Raw genomic sequence first — 7,959 nt, forward strand, 5'->3', positions numbered from 1 at the left:
CGTCCGCATCCCATTCTAGCCGAACGTAGTTCGGCCAAGGTTCTCCTGACAGGGAGAGAGACCTTAATGAATTTAGCACATCCCCGAAGGGTGAGTGCTGACAGATGTCCATGGAGGTGAACTCCATGATCGGCGCCCAGTCGGACTCGACGGGCACGGATATGAGCGGCTCGGAGTCCGTGGCCAGAGATAAATCTAGTGGTTCGGCAACACGGCTCTCGTAAGGGGTGAAGTCAGTATCCGGCTCTATCGTCACTGAGAGTGCAGCCTCCATGGCGGGGTCCATCCCTCCGCTCTCAGATGGCGTGACTTCCTCCGGATTAAAGGCCAGAGTAGCTGCGGATGCGATCTCCCGAACACTGTCTGACGGTAGAGTTACGTCTTGCTCGTCGTGACTGCGCGGCGCGTCCGGCATGGGCTCGAATCCGTCGAAGATCAAGTCTCCGCGAATATCCGTCGTGTAGTTCAAGTTTCCAAATCTGACCTGATGGCAAGGGGCGTAGCTCTCAATCTGCTCCAGATGGCCAAGCGAATTGGCCCGCAGTGCAAAGCCGCCGAATATGAAGATCTGTCCGAGGAGGAAAGCCTCACCCTAGACCGCATCATTAGCGATGTTTGAAGGAGCCATCAAGCCTTATGGTGATGACACAGTGGAACTCTCAATGAAAGCACCGATGTCGGTGTCAAAACCGGTGGATCTCGGGTAGGGGGTCCCGAACTGTGCGTCTAAGGCGGATGGTAACAGGAGGCAGGGGACACGATGTTTACCCAGGTTCGGGCCCTCTTGATGGAGGTAAAACCCTACGTTCTGCTTGATTGTTCTTGATGATATGAGTATTACAAGAGTTGATCTACCACGAGATCAGAGAGGCTAAACCCTAGAATCTAGCCTATGGTATGATGGTATGTTGTCCTACAGACAAAAACCCTCCAGTTTATATAGACACCGGAGGGGGCTAGGGTTACACAAGGTCGGTTACAAAGGAGGAGATATACATATCTGTATTTCCTAGCTTGCCTTCCACGCCAAGTAGAGTCCCATCCGGACACGGGACGGAGTCTTCAATCTTGTACCTTCATAGTCCAACAGTCCGGCCAAAGGATATAGTACGGTTGTCCGGAGACCCCCTAATCCAGGACTCCCTTAGTCTCTCTCAAGCAACCCTGCAACCAAATAACAAAGAGTCTCTTGTGTCCCCAACACACCCAATACAATGGTTAATTGTATAGGTGCACTAGTTCGGCGAAGATATGGTGATACAAGTGCAATATGGATGGTAGATATAGGTTTTTGTAATATGAGAAATATAAAAACAGCAAGGTAACTAATGATAAAAGTGAGCGTGAACGGTATTGCAATGCGTTGAAACAAGGCCTAGGGTTCATGCTTTCACTAGTGCAAGTTCCCTCAACAATAATAACATAATTGGATCATATAACTATCCCTTAACATGCAACAAAGAGTCACTCCAAAGTCACTAATAGCGGAGAACAAACGAAGAGATTATGGTAGGGTACGAAACCACCTCAAAGTTATCCTTTCTAATCGATCTATCCAAGAGTCCGTAGTAAAATAACATGAAGCTATTCTTTCCGTTCAATCTATCATAGAGTTTGTATTAGAATAACACATTAAGACACAAATCAACCAAAACCCTAATGTCACCTAGATACTCCAATGTCACCTCAAGTATTCGTGGGTATGATTATACGATATGCATCACACAATCTCAGATTCATCTATTCAAACCAACACAAAGTACTTCAAAGAGTGCCCCAAAGTTTCTACCGGAGAGTCAAGACGAAAACGTGTGCCAACCCCTATGCATAGGTTCATGGGAGGAACCCGCAAGTTGATCACCAAAACATACATCAAGTGGATCAATAGAATACCCCATTGTCACCACGGGTATCCCACGCAAGATATACCTCAAGTGTTCTCAAATCCTTAAAGACTCAATCCGATAAGATAACTTCAAAGGGAAAACTCAATCCATTACAAGAGAGTAGAGGGGGAGAAACACCATAAGATCCAACTATAATAGCAAAGCTCGCGACACATCAAGATCGTACCACCTCAAGAACACGAGAGAGAGAGAGAGAGAGAGATCAAACACATAGCTACTGGTACATACCCTCGGCCCCGAGGGAGAACTACTCCCTCCTCATCATGGAGAGCGTCGGGATGATGAAGATGGCCACCGGAGAGGGATCCCCCCTCCGGCAGGGTGCCGGAACGGGTCTAGATTGGTTTTCGGTGGCTACGGAGGCTTCTGGCGGCGGAACTCCCGATCTATTCTGCTCCCCGGAGTTTTTAGGGTATATGGATATATATATAGGCGGAAGAAATACATCAGGGTAGCCACGAGGGGGCCACGAGGGTGGAGGGCGCGCCCAGGGGGTGGGCGCCCCCCCCTGCCTCGTGCCTTCCTCGTTGCTTCCCTTACATACACTCCAAGTCTTCTAGATTGCTTCCGTTCCAAAAAGAAATTCCGTGAAGTTCCAGGCCAATTGGACTCCGTTTGATTTTCCTTTTCTGTGATACTCTAAAACAAGGAAAAAACATAAACTGACACTGGGCTCTGGTTTAATAGGTTAGTCCCAAAAATAATATAAAAGTGTATAATAAAGCCCATAAACATCCAAAACATATAATATAATAGCATGGAACAATCAAAAATTATAGATACGTTGGAGACGTATCACTCGTATATTTGCTTGCGATCTACTTTTCCTTTGCATTTTTATTCAGATCTATTAAACCAAAAATACAAAAATACTTCGCTGCAATTTATTTTATTTGTGATCTATTACTTCAATCTACTAGAATTCTCTGGCATCGTTACTCGAAAGGGATTGACACCCCCTTTAACACGTCAGGTTGCGAGGTGTTGTTATTTGTGTGCAGGTGTTGTTTACGTTGTGTTGCTTGGTTCTCCTACTGGTTCGATAACCTTGGTTTCTTCACTGGGGGAAATACCTACCGTCGTTGTGCTGCATCATCCCTTCCTCTTTGGGGAAATACCGACGTAGTCCTAGCAGATAGGAGCTTTTCTGGTGCAGTAACCGGAGAGCAATCAGGGCACCACACACGTCTAAGAGAACAACTGTTGTGCTTTGGGGTGCCCCTGCCCTCGTATATAAAGGAGGAGGGGAGGAGGCAGCCGACCTAGAGGGGTGCGCCATGGGGGGAGTGTAACACTCCAAAAATTTTGATTTGGTTTTATCAAATTCTTTATTTAATTGGAAGGAGGTTATTTAAAAAAATAAAAAAGACTCTCCTTCTCAAAATTCTCATTTGTGACAAGTATTTCTTATTTTTGCGGGTTCTTCCCAATCTTGACCTTTGGTCTTAAGGATTTTTCATCTTGTGTTGGCTCAACACAAATAATCTTGGAAGGTTTTTCCAACTCCTTTTTATTAAAAAGAATTCCTATAAATTATGGATTTATTCTTCCCCATTCAAAAATTTCTCTCTTGCCATGGCCTATATGGAAAATTTTCTTCCAAAACCCACCTCCCTACTTTGGGTTTAGCCAAGCATCAAGTCCAACAAGGTTCAACTTCCCCTAGATTTTTATTTCTATTTGTTTTAACCTCAAAATCATTTCCTGTCATTTATTTGGACTTTGGTGGTTTACAAAGGAACTACCAGATTGCCATTGAGTTTTGATTCCAAATAAACTCCTTTGGCTAGTCCTTAGTACCCTCAACCTGGATTCATCAAGATCTACTAGTCCACAGTTCAAATTTTTCAAAATTTTCTTGCTGCAAGTTTGGACCAGATTTGCTATTTTTGGTGAAATTCATTCTTTTTCTTTTCCTAAAATTCTGAGATAATTTAGGCAGTCTCCAGGTGCATCAAGAGATCACCTCACCAAGTTTCAGCTCAAGAAAAATTTTCCACGTGCCTAAAACATTTCGTCAAACAGCTGGTGTGCACTATTGTTGTTCAATTTCAGAGTTCAGTGTTTCAGTTTCAGTCGTAAGTGTCGTTTTCTTCAGAGCCTCACATCGATCTCGCCAGTAACTGCCGTGGCGCCATGCTCCCTGTTCCTCCTCCTTATCCATCGCACCGCACGGTCGTCTGGACGGGTGCGAGCGTCGGCGGTGAGCTGGCAGGGGTACATCACCTCCATGAGCGGCGACAGCAACGTTCGCTGCGGCCGCTAGAGAGGCTTGGCGTGGAACGGCGCCGTCCAGCACCGCCCACACCACCCATGAGCCTCCGCGTGGCCGTCCTCTTCTCTGGACGCGCTGCAGAACCGTCGCTGTGGCCTGAGAGGCGCAGAGCGCACTCTCTGCCGCCGACGAGCCCGTGAGCTCCGTTCCGTTGAAACCACGGGAGCAGGCCAAATGCGACCAGGTTAGCCGTTGAATAGGGCCAGTGGACCAATCCGAAGCTGCCCAATCACCTAAACCTACAGCCTGACCTCTGCCTTGCGGTAATCGCTTGCCGGAGAAATCCCGTTCTCGGCAACCGCCTCAGGCCGGCTATAAATAGAGGCCCCGAGCTCGTTCTTGACCCAGCACCTCCCCTCCTCGCCTCAGAACCTCGCCACGCTCATCAGAGGGCCTCGAGAGAGCCTTCTTCCCCGACTCCGGCCGCCCCGATCCACTTCGGGCTCCGGCAAGATTCTCTCTGGTGAGGGCACCCCCGCCTCCCAAACCTTGTCAGCAACCTCCTAGTCCACTACCTCTTCTAACCCGAGCCTCAATTTGGCGTCTGCCGCCCTCCTCGGTGGGATCCATCATAGCCCGAACCACCGTGCGCCGGAGTGGAGGCCGCCATCGACGTGGTGCTCGCCGACGACCAACTCCACCACCCACAGACGCGGGAGAGCTCCGTGACGTAGGTACTTTCCGTTCCCCCTACCTCGCCATGGATCGACGCCGGCGACCACCGCGATCCTCGGGCACCGGTGTGCTCTATTTTAAACTTTTAAACCTGATGGGTGGGACCCCCTCGTCAGCCTCTCCTCTCTTATTCGAACCGTTTTCTGAAAGCGCCTTCGGGCAAAGTACGTGTTCCCTTTGGGTTGGCGTATTTTCAACCGAAGCGTCTTCTGTTTTTCTAAACTAGCCCCTAGATAGTTTCTGTTTCATCACAGATTAGTCCCTGGACTAAAACCCTTATAACTTTTAAACAAAATATGATTTTGAGTTGATTATTTTTCTGTCATCTTTATTTTTCTATCTTTTATCATATTTATTTGAAAAAATTTGGAACAATTTTTATGCACCCACGGTATTTACGTTAGTATCCGATTTCTTTTATACCGTAGATACCGAAGGAGGTGACGGAGCCGCCAACTTCGCCGAGCTAGACTCCGACTACTCCGAACCAGGCAAGCATGTTTGAACCTTTGATATGATGAGCGTTTTGCATGTTTGCTTGAGTAGTTTTCTCATGGCATGTTTATATAAGCAATTGTGAATGTTATATTGCATTCAAGGTAAGCTACAAGTGAACTTCGAAATTTGTTGTGTTCATATGATGGTGATATAACCTGATCATGTGCTGGCATGATAGGTTGTATGCTGGTATTGTTGAAGCATGCCAGTATTATGTCAACCGTGTAACTCCAGTATTAACGTGGATCAAGTCATGTCCCGTTCGTCCCCTTTTCGTGCTGCCACATGTCTTCTGCAAAGAGTGCGGTCTAGTCAGTTGCAAACCTCTTTCCTTGTACACACCAAATAGAGGGGCCGTGATGAGGGTTCCATGGCCCTGGATTAAAGCCCGTCATCCGGTCAGGGGGCATGGGTGTTTCCGGTTGGGACCGAGAGGAGGGCACCCCTTAGAGCGCGCGAATATAAATTTGATCCCATGCTATTCGAGGTTGTAGCATCCCCGTATCAGAGTTTTTCTTGAACGTTGCTTAGGGTGATTCCTGGCAGCAGAATGTGGAATGGGTGTGTACTGGTTAGATGTGTTTCTTCTAAAATACCATAAACGGAACTAGTCCTTTATGACTACTGAAATCCATTGGTTGTGGGTAAAGACTACAAACTCTGTAGAGTCAAAACTAGTCGAGTAACCATATCCGTGGTCAAGGACTTTGATCAACATATTAGTGTCAGTCTCAGTATCAGTCTCAGTGTCAGTGATAGTCTCTGGAGTATAAGCATGGATGGTAAACCCGACTGAATGTTATTCCTATGGATGGACTAACCAGTTTATTTTTTTATGTACTGAGTATCCCTTGGGGATGATGTTACTTTCATGAGCTACTTGAATTCGAGTGACGAAATATAAGGCCTTTATGTGATGTCGCTCAGAAGTCCGACTGTGGCATTCTTGTTATTTACTTTCGATATGAGCCCTTTATGTGATGTCGCTCAGATGCCCGACTGTGGCATTCTTGTTATTTACTTTCGATATAAGCCCTTTATGCGATGTCGCTCAGATGTCCGACTGTGGCATTCTTGTTATTTACTTGCGATATAAGCCCTTTATGTGATGTCGCTCAGACGTCCGATTGTGGCATCCTTGTTATTTACTTTCATTATAAGCCCTTCTCAAGATGTCGCTTAGACGTCCGACTGTGGCACACACTGTCATTTACGTTTCAATATAAGCCCTTTATGTGGTGTCGCCCTGACGCCCGATTGCAGCATGTTAATTCATTTTTCCTTTCGAGGCATCGTTTCAGACACCCGATCGGTCTTCAGCTATTTTATTGGGATTTCAGGAGGACTACCGCCTGACTTCCTCTCATTTATCATGCAGTGCAAATGTATTACCTGAGTGTGCATTACTAATCTGCTCATGTGCATCATGTTTGCATTTGTTATATCTTATGTCGAAACTGTCTTGCGAGTACATTCAAAGTACTCACCTGGCTTGTTGATTTGGCCAGATGTTGACGAAGGCGATCTTATGGACGAAGAGTACGATAGCGAGTCTGACGCCTAGAGGAGTCCCAGTCAGTCCCGTGCGATCCTGGAGTTGGTCACTTGTATTATATATGCTTCCACTACCCTAATAAAATCATCAAGCCTCACTCCGGCGCTTGACGAGCTGTAAGATTTTGGAGTCATGTCACCCACTTCACTGTGACATATCCACCACCACTTTTATTATGAGTCAGTAGTTATGCCACCATACCCCTTTGTGTCATATCCACCTTTATGTATAATATCGGCATGCTTGTAATAAAATTGTTGAGAAGCCTCAGCTCAACCTTGTATAATATTTAGTACTTCTGGATTTCTATATCAAGGATTTGTCTACCAGTAAGGAGGATTCTTCTATACTGATGTGATATAATGGCCGGTTTTTCAATAAATGTTTTATTGGAAAACCGGTCCTGACAACCTTGGTATCAGAGCCAGGCTGACTATAGGAAGCCACTAGGTGCGATCGCTAATTGGTTATTAGCGTAATAAGTGCTTTTTTAACATTTTGCAATTGTAGCAATTTTCTGTTAGTCATCATAAATTTATGAATTGACTATCTGGAATTTTTGTCTACTTTTGTAGATGGCTGGTGTTCGCCAATGTACCTGAGGGGTTTATCAAACTTCTCGTCTCCATCACCAAGGTCACGATCGGGCCATCGACTCGTCCAGAGTTCACACTCTACCAGCACATGATCAGCGACAGCGTGTCTATGCACCAGGTCGCGGTGTAATTCAAGGAAGGACATTCTGAGTCACGCCGCTTCCGATTTGTGGGAAGGGCCATGCCTACGGAGAGGCATGCCATGCAGATGGCTGCCCATGAGGCGATAGCACGTCTCCGGGATGCCCTCCCTTCGATGAAGACTCGTCGCTACCGCTACCTCCCATGCCACGTGCCATACACTTGTCACTATGCGTTCGCTTGCGCTAGGGGGGAGAGAGATGAGGCTATTGAAATGTTGGTTGAATATCTCAAAGCTCTGGAGGCAGCTTTTGATAACCTCATGGACGATTTTGTGGCTGCTCGTATGGACTTCATTCAGGGTTGTGCCGC

The sequence above is a fragment of the Triticum dicoccoides genome, chromosome 6A (genome assembly GCF_002162155.2).
Source record: "Triticum dicoccoides isolate Atlit2015 ecotype Zavitan chromosome 6A, WEW_v2.0, whole genome shotgun sequence".
NCBI lineage: Eukaryota > Viridiplantae > Streptophyta > Magnoliopsida > Poales > Poaceae > Triticum > Triticum dicoccoides.